A 14,808-nucleotide genomic window follows, 5' to 3' on the forward strand; every position below is an offset into this window, starting at 1 on the left:
CGCCGCCGCCGCCCGCGGGGGCGAGAGCGGGCAGGGCGCAAAGCTCGGTTGGCCCGTGGGCTGCGGCTGGGGCCACGGGGTTTCCTCCAATGAGATGCAGGGTGAGATGACGTCACTGTCGCCATGGAGATGCTGCTACAACCCTCCCCCCCCCTCCCCCGGCCGGGCGGGGGCTGAGGGGCTGCCTGGGGGGGGGGGGGGGGGGGGGGGGGGGGGCTGTGGGATTTGGGGTTTTGGGGTTTTTGTCCGAATACTCTTTTTTTTTTTTTTTTTCCTTTTTTTTTTTTTTTTTTTTTTTTTGTCTCAGTTGCCCCCGACAAAGGGCGTTTTGCTCCTTCGGGGCTCGGACAAAGTGCATATCCCCGGGTCGGCGGGTCTGCCACACGCCCCTGTTTGTCCCCCCCGCCATGGAGCCTGAGGGGCTTCTCCTCCTCCGCAGCACTCCTCGCAGCCTTCCTCGGGGACAGACCGTCCAAAGCCATTTGTAATCCACAGAATCACAGAATCCACCACGTCTAACCCCCCCCCCCCCCCCCTAGGATCCAGGGGACACGAAATTGTTCACAGCGAGTCAATGTCCCTCCCCTCCTGACGGGATGAAGGGCAAGCATTTGACATCAGCACCAATCGATATATTTACTTTTATCCCCCCGCTCCTGCTTTCACCTGGCGTTAGTTTTGAAGAGGTCAGAGACGCAATGCACAGAGACCGGAATTTTAGGTTGAATAGTAAAATCCCGTCCAGTCAGGAGTGAATAATCATGAGTCAATTGCTGCTCCGCTTCCAAAACACTGCTTGGACGGCTGCTTGCACTCAGACTGCCCCAATCCTGGAAGAAATGATAACAGGATAGCGGGTTTGTGCTGCTTGTCACCACATTCAGCATACAAGACCCAGGAGCGGATCAGAGGCGTCCTGTCCTGCCCGTCAGGCCTCGGGCTAGCTCAGGGTCACCAACGCCTTTGGTGAGGACATTTCTCACCTTTCCTTCCAGCATCGCCAAATTTAGACATGTTCAGCAACTTCAGCATCCAGATGGGATGATGAATGCCATGAATCAACCCCAGGATGTTATCGTCTCAGCCCGTAAAGCTCTTGGTCTGTGTTTGGACTAGGGCTGGGATGATGCATGTGGAAATTGGGTCCATGCTGTGAACAAACCTCCGCCTTTGTAATTTGAGTCTGAGATGCATTCATTCTGTTAAAAAGAAAAAAAAAAACACACACAACACAGTATTGATAATACCCCTTTCAAAGTTAATGAAACTCTCACAGAAAAGATTTTGGAAATATATTACTCTGTTCCAGAAATTAATGTCCTGGCAATTTGCTACAGTCTAAGGTCGCCTTTTTATTCTTCCTTGTCACTAGGATATTCTCTCATATTCAAAACCCCAAATCATCGCTTTTATTAACATGTGAAGGAAAGGCCCGAACTGACCAATTGTGCAACCAAACCTTGATTAATATCACGTCTCCATCAGAGATGAAACCAACCATTCTGTGTGTAAGGCAAAGATGAGTGGATTTTACCTGAGGAAGGACAGCTCACCTAATCAAGGCTACCTCCTTCACCGATTCTGCTCAAAAATTGGGAAGACATCAGTCTCTCATGCACTCAAGTTCAAACCCTCCCTCCCACCGACTGAAAACTTGCATTGAGAAATGCAAAACTGTCTTAAAAAGCTGGGAAATGCTGGGTACAGAGGTGTGTGATGGATCTAGACGTACTGGCACGTGCCATGCAGTCATTGAACACTGCATGGCCCGAGCATCTACCTCTAGGCCTGCTACGTGCTCCAGCTGCTGCCTGGGCTTCTGTTCCATTTGGGGTCCTTTGGGGTTTTGTGTCTTAGTGTGATACGGTTTTAAAAGACGTAGCCATAATCTCGTTTCCCCAGAGGAACCCTATCTCTGAGTAGGATGATGACCTCTGGGAAGCTTTTATGAGAGGAGGCTGGAAGAATTTGCTGTGTTGATTTTAATAAAGGTTAAGAGGAGATTTGACATTGTCTCGAAAGGAGGGAAAACATGGGTGGAGAACTTTATTAAATTTTTAAATGGAAGACAAACGGGTCCAAAATTGGCATAGATCAATTTAGACTGGGAATTAGGAAATTTGGGATTTTCATGAGGTTATGGAATGACTTTTCTGCACGGAGGGCAGGAAGCCCGGCTGCTTTGAAAGAGGAACCTGATCAACTTATAAAAGTGCCTATGTGGTGTAGTCACCAGAGACAGCAGGAGACTGAACTCCAAGAGCTTTCCAATTCATTGTTTCTATTTAATGTTTCTTTTAATGCTTATTCCATGTATACTTTAATGCACAGCTTACTGCACAGCACCACCCTCCATTGAAGAAAAAATATTAATTTCCATTAAAGCGTTTCAGGAATGCTGTCGTCCTGCTAAACATTAACAACTTTATCTGCGTAATACCATTATGAAATGGGTGGCATTATCTTCTTTTACATCCAGGAAATTAAAAATATCAACACTCCTAGATGCCTCTGTGGAGAAATATAAGGCTTTCTCTTCCAGAGTGTTAAACATTAAATCAAGGACCTTCGTTTCTCCTTTCTGCTGCTCGACAAGCATTGAACGTCCACCTCCCATTGACTTCAGATGCACCTCCTGATGTGCAGCATCTTGGCAGCTCGCTCTGCAGATTACCCAGTTGGGGTGGGGGAGCAATATGAGGAATGTATACAGTGCGAATTCCTGAGACTTACGTGTGAACTTTAGGATGGAGTCAGAACCCAGTTTTCCAAAGGTTCAGTTGTTTGCCATAACTATAAGACTGTTTGTAGTTGTTTTTTGTCATATTTGCAAAGGCTTTGTGTTCTGGCAGTTACAGGGCTTCTCATTTGTCCCCTTGCTACTTTACGTCCTCTTCTTTGCCCAATTACTTGTCTTCTAATTTGCACTGCTATCCTCTTTGGTATCCTGCCTTCTGCTCAGCTCCTCCCCATTCTTCCCCCATCCTATTATTCCTATTATTCTTTCCTAATATCTTTTCCCTAGCTGTATTCTCTGCCCTTCTGTTCTTTTCTCAAATTTCAATAAAGCTTGTGGGCAGAAAAGAGGGCTTTCCTCGAACATTTAGTAGTCTTATATGAGAACCGGAGGATGGAGACTTAGGAAAAATTTGCTGGCAATTTTTAAGATGTTACCTGAGAATACTGAAATTGAATTTTCTCTTTAGGTTTACCGTATTTGGGTAGTTTTCCTTGAAACCAGCAAAAGACACAACCTCAAACAGGCCAGCTTCTTGGTGAGTTTAAAGGAGCCACTTCAGTGGTTGTAGATGTCGGAGCTCTTCAATTAAATGGTTAAAAAGTTTATTAGCATGGGCAAAATTGGAATTTCCTCTGATTTCCTCTGTGAGAAAAAAATCTAAACCATTTTATCTAAAGCATGAAAAGCATTCTAAGTGTGTCCATGCAGACCGAGCTGTACTTAAGCTTGCAGAGAAGAACTAACATGATGGTCACAACTTTTCCAGATCCACTAAGACATTGCTTAGATTTATTTATATCCCACATGGTTGGGGGACTTGAGAACAAAGAAATAAGGAGAAGACCTGCTGTTGCACTATTGTATTTTGTGTTCATATTGCACAGATGCTGCATAAGTGCTCTTCTGCTTAAATTAAAAATAAAGGGTCACCCCTGTAGGAGGTTAACACATCACATCCAGTAAGTAACAAATAAATGTGAGCTAGTGGGATCAAGCTCTTTAGACCTTATTCAGCACGACTCGATATTGTATCTGTACTGTGCTGTGAGGAAGGCCACAGGACTTCTTAAATTTTGAAAATACTTGCATGGCTTGCTCATTACTGGGATAAACTAACTGTTTCAGGACAAGCCCTTAAAAGAAGTTGTTGAATATATAGCTTATAATGGGTGCAGAGTTTATGCAGACTGTGTTCTGGTGGGAGAAGAGAAATCGAGGCATGTTTAGGTGAGGAAGGTGAGTGTCGGTGTGGGAGGCTGGTATTGAATTTCAATTTTGCTGCTGAGTGCCATTTGTCTGGCTTAGCTTGCTGCATGAAAAGTGTGTCTGTGCTGGGAGCCGTTTGGGCTTTGCTGCTGAAGGATGATATTGATGAATCCTGGTGTCTGCTGTAGGGATAAATGCTGCTGTAGCTGATAGACCGAAGCAGTTATTGATCATGGTTGGTAGCAAAATCTCAGCATTTGACACTTTCTTTTTTCATACCAGTGCAGTCGTTAATGTTAAATTCCATTTCTCTCCCTGGGGGTGAAATAGCTATCACGTTATCACATATAGCAATGTTCCTCTTCGTTCTGTCCTTCTGTGTTGTGTGGTGCTAAAGATTGGAAAAAGCTCTGGAGAGTACAGCCAGACCTCTTTTATCTGGGTGAGCTGCCTACCTCTCTGCCTTGAGACATCTTTCCCTTCCCTTCCCTTCCCTTCCCTTCCCTTCCCTTCCCTTCCCTTCCCTTCCCTTCCCTTCCCTTCCCTTCCCTTCCCTTCCCTTCCCTTCCCTTCCCTTCCCTTCCCTTCCCTTCCCTTCCCTTCCCTTCCCTTCCCTTCCCTTCCCTTCCCTTCCCTTCCCTTCCCTTCCCCTTGTGAAGTGGCTCCAAGGCCCCAGGGCCTCCCTGTGCTGCAATTGCCAGGAGAGGCTCGTGGAAGGAGTCCCACGGGGATTCCTCTCCAGGAACACCACGCATGGGTCTAGTTAGACACAAAGCGTGTGCACATCTCCCTTGGGCCTCTCATTTTTTTTTTTTTTTCATGGCTGTGTCCCATCAGTTGTGACTTGCAAGCAGGAGGACCGAGCAGCCAGCTGGGGTGAATGATGCCCATGCAAGTTGAGGTGTGTCTTTTTTTTTTTTTTTTAATGGAAATGAAACAAATAGTCTCTTAATGGCTTTTGTTTGGTTAAATGCAATTTGCTCTGCCAAAACACAATAAAGGGCCCACTTTTGCATGAACAAACAGGAGGAGCAAACGTGACTGAGACTGCCAAGGAAATTTTGTCCTCCTGAAGCTTCTCCTATGGGGAGGTAGCAGTAGGGCCCCAAGAATTAAGATAAATGCAGCTAATTTCCCTTTAATAGTGATTTGATTATACTTTCATTACAAGTAACTAGTTCCCTTTTCTAATTATATAGCTTGCTTTTATCCAAGAAAAATTACCCAGCCTATGGGAGCGGACCATCAAAGTCACTCATCTGTGAGCAGTTCGTTGTGGTGCTGGGAGACTGCGAGTTTCAGAAAACATCTACATTGCACGAGGCACGTGGAGATTGGTGGCTCTTGGGCTGTTTGGCCACGGCAGATGAGGAAGCAGGTAGTGGGAATGGATGTCCACGGTGAAAATGAAATGCACGGGGCAGAGAGCACGAACCCTGCACACATTTAGCACGTCTTTGAAGGAGAGAGGAGGAAGGAGAAGAGGGGAAGGGGGCGCTGAGGAATGAGACAGAAACACCTGAGGGTGTGCTGCTACTTGGGAAGATTCATCAGCTGGTGGTTTAGTAAGCTCAGCGAGAGCTCTGTTTGACCTCTGGACTTCTGGCTTTTTATCTCCATCTCTTCCTCCCCCGGCAGCTGCCATATAAGCAGGTTCTCCAGCGGCGTGGTGTGACATCAGTCACCCAGATTGTACAGCAGGGGCTGGGCAGGGGGCACGGGGATGTGGTTGGGAGCATGGGGAGGCTGCGAGAGAGCCTCAGGTCCCGCGGGCAGCTTGCTGCTGGCCACCCTCATTAGTCTGCTTCACTAAACCTGTGTGCCTGTGATGAGCTAGGGATGCAAGCAGGCAAAGCTGGTGCAGAGAGGCAATACCTCTTACTGGATCAATGAACAGCTGGGAAAATAGACAAGCATTTGGTCTGAAAGCATCCGTTCCCTGTGTAAGTGAAATCCATTCCTTTGCTCCGTGCTGTATAACACTAAGGCTGGTAGATACTTGAAGGTCAGGTGTTCGTCTCTACTGGAACCATGCATTTATTTCATTTTATGATTCCAGTGCAGACAAACAAACCGACTGGTAGGGAAATCATGAACAATTATACCCATACAATTAGGTACCCTGGGGTAATTCCCCATGTGACAACTGTGCTAGAAAGAGAGGCACTTTTATTCTGAAGCAGTGCCTGCTAAGGGAGCACAAGCAGCAGAACTATAATTATCCGATCATTCCCAGTGTTGGCAAACCAAAAGAACGAAGGAAGTAAGGGAGAGGACAGAAAAGACAGGAATGCAAAGAAGGCAGACAAGTGGTTAACCAGCGATACCTGTGGGAAGATGCGGGGCAACCGTCCTGTCTCGTGTGAACTTTATTGGTCAAAATCAAGGCTGTAGAAAGAATCAGATAAGAACTTTGTTTCAGAGTAAGATTTTTTTTTTTTTTTCTCAGACTCAGTTTCGAAGCATTCTTCTGTCAGCTTAATGTGGCCTAATGGGTACGTATTGAATTTTTCCTTAAGGTTTGTAATGTGAAGATTCTCGGTTAGGAGTTTAATTAGGACTCAGTGCTGCCTTCCTTGTACAAAGATCTGAAATTTGAAGACCATGAAAAATGCATGTTAGGTCTCTACCTAGCTATGATTATCTGCCTGATCAACAACAAGGATTTATATATGGAATGAAATTATCCTTCAGTGGGAGAGGGGGATGGCATGCATATACGCATACATTTATCCATATTTTAGGCTGAAATGCTCCTTGACAAGCCCAGAACAGGACACTACATATGCATCCTTAATAACTGAATGCACTGGAGTGGTTAGCATACAATGTCTTCTCTTTACGGAAATATTTTATCCCTGGCACATGCCATAATTATAAGCAAGCTGCTTAATGATGGGCTGTGCTCATGCAAACTGTACCACTTAACTACTTGCATTAATATTGTAGGAAGCCTCAGATGCACGGGATGAGCAGCCATGGAGCTACAAGCAAGAAAAAAGCTCGACTAGTGGAAGAAGTATCTAGGCAATGAGTCGCCTCCTACATTAGTGGGATAAGCTTCCCTCCGGGAACTTTTGCCTTCTGGAGAAACCTAAATGAGAGAGAGACTCCACTGCCCCACACCCTTCTTCTCTTCATGTACTGCTGCTGCTAAAGAGACTGTCAAGCTTCCTGTTGAGATAAAGAGCTCTGCTTACAATGTGTAGCCCCAAACCAGCGAGATAACACGCTGCCATTTGCTGTATTAGGCAATGCCATTTCTGTAGCGGGGTGGTATTTCTGAATGGGGAGATTCAAACGGGGAACTGATCTGTGGGTGAGCGTGTGAGGAGTTTAATCTGAGGGTTTGAGATGATCCTGATGGTAAAGAGCAATATTGGGAGTTTTCAGATCATTTTCCACGTACTTAAACACTAGAGGCTTTCAAATAGAATACACAACTATAACTAAATTCCAGTATTTATTTCATTGTGATAATTGAATCGAAAGCTTTAGTGTAAAAGATGATGCTAAATGTACAAAATATTCCATAAATCTCTGTTTTTCTGATGTTGTAGATTGCCATCTTTCTTAGCTATTTTATTTAAAACTTTTCAAGTTCCCATCATGCTATTTTTTATTTCATTGGGTTATTTAGATGTAAAGTGATTTTTTTTTTTATTATCTCCAACACAAGAAATTTCTCAAAGTCAAAGTTTTATTGATCAGTAATTTTCCAGCAGCCCCTCCTTACGTTTCAGCAGATAACTCTGGACCAGGGCCAGCTGTTGTTTCCTGGCCTCAGTCCAATTTTTTTCCCTGAAAATGAATACCCAAAACGTTCGTCGTTCCCATACCATGGAATCAATGTGCATAATACAGAAAAAATGTCAGGCTTTATAATGCGATGCAGAAAATTAAACTCTAGTTACTATTCGTGAGTAGGTTTTCCTTCTTAGAATGCATAATTTAAAAAATATGTTGTGGCTGCTATTGTGGCTGTCACACTATCCCATACTGGAATCCGTGTCAGAATTATAAAAAACTGCTGTATGAGAAGAGAACCTGGGCAGATATTTTCCTAGAGCATGTCAGAAGCAAACTTTTTGTGAACAAATGAATAAAATTAATCCTTCTCAAGGCAACAGTCAATTTGTCCTTCTTCAGAACCACAAAAACCTGTGGCTTACACACATCATTGCCCCAAATATATTGTGCCCAATGTGCCAAATGCATAATTTTCTTGTTTCTCTTACATAGAAAATGGCAATCAACTATACCTGTAAAGCCTGGAAGGCCTTTCAGCTTGAAATGTTCTTAGTTGCTGGGACATCACACAAAATATGATGTAGTTGGTGTACTAATAGGCTTTCTCTTTAGACCAGCACCTTGTTGAGTTCAGGTTTTTGAACTGTAAGGTAGTTATACCATTCTAGATTGCTCATCTTGATTCCAAATATTGTTGCAAGAAAATGGTCCTTTTGTAAAGAAAGTAGACTGGATTTAAAATTCTTTAGGATTGGTGGTAGCTGCCCCAGTAAGATTTAGGCGTGGTGGTGGCAAACAGTCCACACAGCAGTGATGTGAAATGGCAGTGACTTATCTGACCAGCAGTTGTTTAAAATTAATTGGTTCTCCAGTTTTATGATAAGTTTACAAGGGAGTTAAGAACCCCTTTTGGAATCTTGTGGGAAAAAAAAAATAATCATGCAGTAATTAAAACTACTTCATCAAAGCTTTACTGAACACATATTTACACTCACAGGCTAATAGAAGGATGCATCCTAGAAATGTCAAGTCTGTTTTCCAAGATCTTGTTAGGACATTTCCCAGAAATTTTGAGATAGGTTTCTCTGTTGTGGGTGTAGCTCCATGTTCCTACAATTTTAAGCAGAGTGGCCCTAGAGGACAATTCTCATCCTACTGTGCCTCTGTAGGTGTCTCTTCCAGGATCCTTTACCTGCACCCCGAAACAAAATGAAATAGGCTGAACATAAGCCAAAGTCTAGAAATATGAGAGTGTTTGGATAAATATGCATTATGGCTGAAGTTAACTCCTAATGGACCAATGCAAAGGCTATGTACTAATTAAGTGCAGGTTAAGTTCACTCAGGAGGCACCTAAGTGGTGATCAGGCCCTCACTGTGGTCTGTACATAGGGCTGATTTTCATACTGTCCAAACATCGTTTGTCAGGGGGCTGACTTCTCCAGATTTGCTCCTTTTATACCATTCATACTTTCATTTCGTACATTTTCCAGGTGGAGACGAATATTCTGTGTTGCTGATGCAATTGGCTTTATTATTATTCTTGGCACACAGCAGCTTAATTGGTTTGAAGAAACAGTAGTTGCAGGGCCTGGTAAGTAGGATGATTGTCATCAGGAGTCATTTAGTGCTTTGCTATCACAGAACAAACTCCCTGTGACTCACACTGAAAGGAGAAGGCCAGATTTTCATGTGGCGTACAGCAGAAGAAAATGTTGCCTGTTGTGAATGCGTGTGTCTTTTGTGTTTAATTAATTGCTTTAAGATTTTTCTTACCCACTGTAAGTTTGGTATAATCCGATTCAGTCCAACTTTGCATTTGAAATTCTTCTGTTATGCCTCTCTGGACACTTTCTGTTTGACATGTATCTCTGTGATGGGAAAATTGGAACAGGACACCAATCGCAAGGTGAGACTATATTGATTTAGACAGTGGTTTAATGCTTTCAGTTATTTTTTCTCTGTCCAATACTTTCTCATACTTTGTCAGCTCTTTAGAGTGTTTCTGGACACTGTGCAAATGTTCTCATTTTGCTGACCACATCAATACTCCAATGATTTCTTCCAAAGCTGTACTTCATAACATGGAGTATCCTCCTTTGCTGTGTGTGTGTTGTCCACTCAAAGAGCAGTTGTTAGACCTGCATGCAGTTTTTCACAACCTTATCTCGGGCTTCTGTTTTGACTGTCAAATAACATTGTGTCACTTGTAAATTTGCCCTGCTCGCTCCCTTTTCCAGATCATTAGTCAAGACACTGAGCAGTAGTCTGCATCTTTGGTCACTGTGCAGTTAATCTTTGGCCTCAGTTAAAGTAAAGCATGTTCTCCCAGCTTTTTGCCTACACCAGTGACAATGGCAAAACTTACTGCAGCTGATAGGGCAGCTAAGAAATCTTCTTGTCCCTGTAGACCATAGCATTGCTTGAAATTTGAACCCATTTGGATAAAAGATTATGCGGCGAGCACCCGTGGTGGCCTCAGAATCTCCCTTGGTGGGTGTTTCCTCTGTTATACAGAGCCATGCAGTAGTTGTTGCCCATAATCTACCCACCAAATTGCCACCAGTTGGCAGCTGAATTCTTGAATGGGAGGTGAAATGTGGGCTAAGGCCATGGGTGCATGTTCTGCTCTCTAAAATGGGCTCAATCCTGCCTGGTGCACTGAGGATTACACACAGTCAACTAGGTTGCACCAGGATCAATGTAAGGCTTTCTATGCCTTTTTTTTTTTTTTTTTTTTTTTTCTCTTTCTCTCATCAATCTTTCTAGTTATTAACAGAAAGGGTATTTCTGCACATAGCTTGTCATCACTGCGGTTCATTCGACAAGCCTGGGGTAGTATGAAAGTCCCACAACCCCTGGAAACTCAGCTCTCTTTTTTGTTGGCAATGCGATATTCCCAGGGCTTCCACCTAGGATGACTAAATCCTGGCACCTCTTCCATTCCCAAACGATTGCCTGGCCCCTGCTCAGCGAGGGGCTTTCCACAGGTCTCGTGCTGCTGAAATATTGATGCTGCTTCATTGCAAAAGAGCTGCTTAATGCCCATGTTTAAGTGTAAGAGCCTCGTGTGAGACATCCCCTTCTTTCACTTGTGTCGTCCCTCAGATGCTCAGAGGCGGCTCGTGGAAGGAGTGGGTTGGGCTGAGAGGGAAGAGATGGAGAAAAATGGGATCGGATATCAGAACGCCAGGGTGGGATTCCCAGCTGAGAAATCTGAACAAAAAGAAGTGTTTCATTAGCTGGAAATAGATGGTTATGTCTAGTCCAATTTGGCAGGGGACATCTGCTTTTCGACACTTTGCTAAGGCAGCTTCTGAAGGAGCCACTCCTGCCGGCCTCTCTCTCCTCTCAGGTTTGCCTTTAATTACAAACCGTAGAGGTGGGTGCCTTTGGGGAGGCAGTACGAGGGATGTTGGAAGGCCCTGTGCTTGCTCACAAGAGCAAATCCTGTGCACACATCAAGGCAGGAGCCTGCCTGGTTGGCACCTTCTGCTTCAAACGCTGCGAGTGAATCTTGTGATCCACCCAAGCTGGCTGCACAAGCGTAGCCTAAGCCCCCTCCTATAAGCGAGCCTATTTGGACCTCCCTCCTTCACCACGGCAGCCTCAGCACCTGTTAATCCCTAAATACACGACTTTATACTCCAGGATCTTTGGTTTTATCCTGCCTGTGTTACTTTTTAGCCCACTCGTATAACAACCTACTCTTCCTCTGCATTGTGAGCCTTTGAATCTAGTGATACGCTCTGGTTTCATTAGCATGTTTTCATTTTCTTCTGCCAAGGTCATTAATGAAAGTATTAAATAAGATCTGTTCCAAGGTCCCAGGCTTGAAGAAGCCCTAATTGGTTGTGCAGGGTCTGTTTTGTAGATAAACAAAGGACGTGGCACAGATCCTCACGGGAGCCAATCAGCCTAATCCTGGTGACTTCTGGAGAGTTATTCTGGTTATTTGGGGGATTCTGCTTCATTTCAGTCTTTTTCCTGCACAGAGATAGCAAAATAGCCCCTTGTCCTATGGCCCGGGTAGCTTTATCAGGACAACGAGATGATTTGGAAGAAGCCGTGGTTAGATGGCTAACACCAATGTTGAGGTAGAGGCAAGACAAAAATGCCAGTGTCTGACTGCCGCGTGCATTTTGCAGCCACTTTGTGAGGACAAAAAAATAGAGAGGGTCTTGTGCAGTTGTGGGAAGAGGCAGGGGATGCACCAGCTGAGAGCCCTGAATAGCGATATAAGGAGGCCTCACAGAAAGGCTGTGTGCTCTCAGGGGCACGGAGTCAGAAACGTATTGTGCTCCTGGGGTGACTCAAACAGCCACTTGTGAAAAATAGATATGCCTTTGTACAAAGCATTAGTCAAGCTTATTGCATGGCTTCTTGTGTGTGGGGTACCATTATCATGATTCATGTGGACGTTTTACCTTATTTTACGTGCAAAATTAATCGCACTTTCTGTGGAAAGGACAGACATTTTCAGTGATCTTTGTAATAAATAACACAGAGTACATTGAGCTAAACATTGAGCAAAAACTAGCATTAAGCATTTGAAAGCTGTTAGGAATATTAAAGGCAATGGGCTCCAGGGGGCTTATCTGCCTCTCCGTGATCCCCAAAAGCTGATGGGCTGTACTGTACCAGCCCTTCTCCTTCCCTGTTCTGTCTCTTTTTATTATCCTGATGCTCTGGGGAAACAAGAAGAAGAACAAGAAGTTACTTTCCAGCTCATAGAGATTACCCCTGTGCAGTTTTCCTTTTCCTTTTCTTCAGGTTTGCATCTCCATTCTCACAGAGACTTTACAGACCTAAACAAATCCGAAGTTACAAGGGTTTCATTTTCCCAAGTATTTGCTGGTCCCCTGGGCCTGCTGTACAAAGGCAGTGCCTTGCTCTTCTGATAAAGCAAAGAGAAGTTTATTAAACACAGCTTTGATTGTTAGTTATCCAGGGAAGGAGCAGGAGGCTTGAGGGCTGTTAGCTGGAGAGATATTCTGGGGTATGTGTGTGTGTATCTCTGTTAGGAAGGTTGATGGCTGCTTTAATACGGGGTAGCAAAGTGCAAAAAGAGGCAAATTAGTAAGTGGGCACCTCTAGGGCTGTCCTCAGTTTGAAGGAAGGCCCTATCAAGCATGTTGCCAGCAGGCAAAACCAAATTTTAAGAAGGACAGAGTGGAAAAAAGTGCATTCTAGTCCCCCAAAATCGTGCCCCTAGACTAGACACAAGCAGCCCTCCACCCAGTGCGAGCAGCGCAGTGTCCGTGCTGTTGGAGACCACCACGTTTGGCATAAGTTCATGCAATTCCAGCAGGTCAGCATGAAGCACACTGCAAAATGACAGGAAAGCTGCAAAGAATTCCCTATAGCAACTCACAGAATTGCTTTATTTTGGCAAGTGTCCGCACAGGCTGAGCTCGGCAATTTCCCTCATCGTAATAATTGATGCTGGCTCGAAGCTGGGGCATTAATTTAACTGTAAGCCAGCAATGTGTCTCTGGAAGGTTTTCTTCCCCTTGTTCAGTAAGCACTGTGAGAATAAAAGAGCTTTTCCTTCCAACTGATGCGGTTTTCTTTTGCTGTCTCTATCCTTTGGCCAGCAGGGCGAGGAGGTGATTGTCCCCCTCTGCTCTGCTCTTGTGAGACCCCACCTGGAGCCCTGGGTTCAGCTCTGGGGCCCCCAGCACAAGAAGGACATGGAGCTGTTGGAGCAAGTCCAGAGGAGGCCACAAGGATGATCAAAGGGCTGGAGCACCTCTCCTATAAGAGACTGAGGGAGTTGGAGTTGTTTTGCTTGGAGAAGACTTTGTAGGCCTTGAACATTTGCTGTGTAATGTGTTCTGTGATACCTTCTGGTCCTTTCCCCAGTCTGTGAGGTGGAGTGATGCTCCAACGGGGATTCAGAGAGAGAACCTGAGCAGTCAAGTCTTTGGGAATAATGTGCAGTAGCAGGACACGTTGTTAGAGTCATAGGATGGTTTGGGTAGGCCTCACGAGGGCAGAGAAAAGGGGCACAATCACCTCCCATGACCTGCTGGCCACCCCTCTGTTGATGCAGCCCAGTTTGGCTTCTGGGCCACAAGCACACACTGCTGGCTCATGTCAAGCTTCTCATCCACTTCTCCAGCCTGTCCAGATCCCTTTGGATGGCACCCCTTCCTTCTGTTATATGGACTGCCCCACTCAGCTTGGAGTCACCTGCAGCCTTGCTGAGGGTGCACTTGATCCCACTGTCCATGTCGCTGATGAAGATATTAAACAGTACTGACCCCAAAACAGACCCCTGAGGGACAACACTTGTCACTGGCCTCCACCTGGACATACAGCCATTGACCACCGATCTCTGGAGGTGGCCTTCAAGCCAATTCCTTATCCGCGGAATGGCCCACCCATCAAATCCATCGGATCATCTCCTTGTCTCCCATGTGCCTTGACATTGCTTCCAGGAGGACCTGTCCCATGGTATTCCCAGGCACAGAGGGGAGGCTCACCGGTCTGTAGTTCCCCTGGTTACCATTCTTGCAGCCTAGCTTTATTGCCTTTACTTTTATTACCATGGAAGTCCTAACCTTGTATCCCTCACCTGCTTTTTTTCCTGCTCTAAGCACCTGCTAGTGAGGGAGCCAGGAAACAGCCTTCTCGAAAGGCCACAGACTCCAGACTTCAGTATGGGATTGCAGTGGTAAATCAGCTCGCCAGCAGTGAGAATACTGCAAAAAAGCACTTGGTTGTTTGCCACAGCACCGGCAGGCAGGTAACAGAAAAATAGAAGTAGCCAGCAAAGTTTCCTTCAGTGGCACTGATCTCTCTTTCTATCAGTTCAGAAGGCCGAAAGGGAGGAGGTGGACAGGCCTGTGCCTCCTTTAGCCACGGAGCCACATCTGACTATACAGCATTGCCCTTTTTCATTCCCGTGTCGGTATTTAAGCTGTAGTTCCACTGTTGTGCTACTCCTTAGGCTCTGAGCGCACAGGAGCAGAGATTGCCATTCCCTGTAGGGCACAGTTATTATTATTTATTGTGCATTGAGCATTAATCTCAATGCTGTTAAACTCAACGAGCCTGTGAAATGTACTGTATATAACTCTTAGCCCTCTGACGTCCCTCCAGCTGGAG

The sequence above is a fragment of the Aythya marila genome (assembly GCF_965140915.1).
Source record: "Aythya marila genome assembly, chromosome: 3".
In the NCBI taxonomy this organism is placed as follows: domain Eukaryota; kingdom Metazoa; phylum Chordata; class Aves; order Anseriformes; family Anatidae; genus Aythya; species Aythya marila.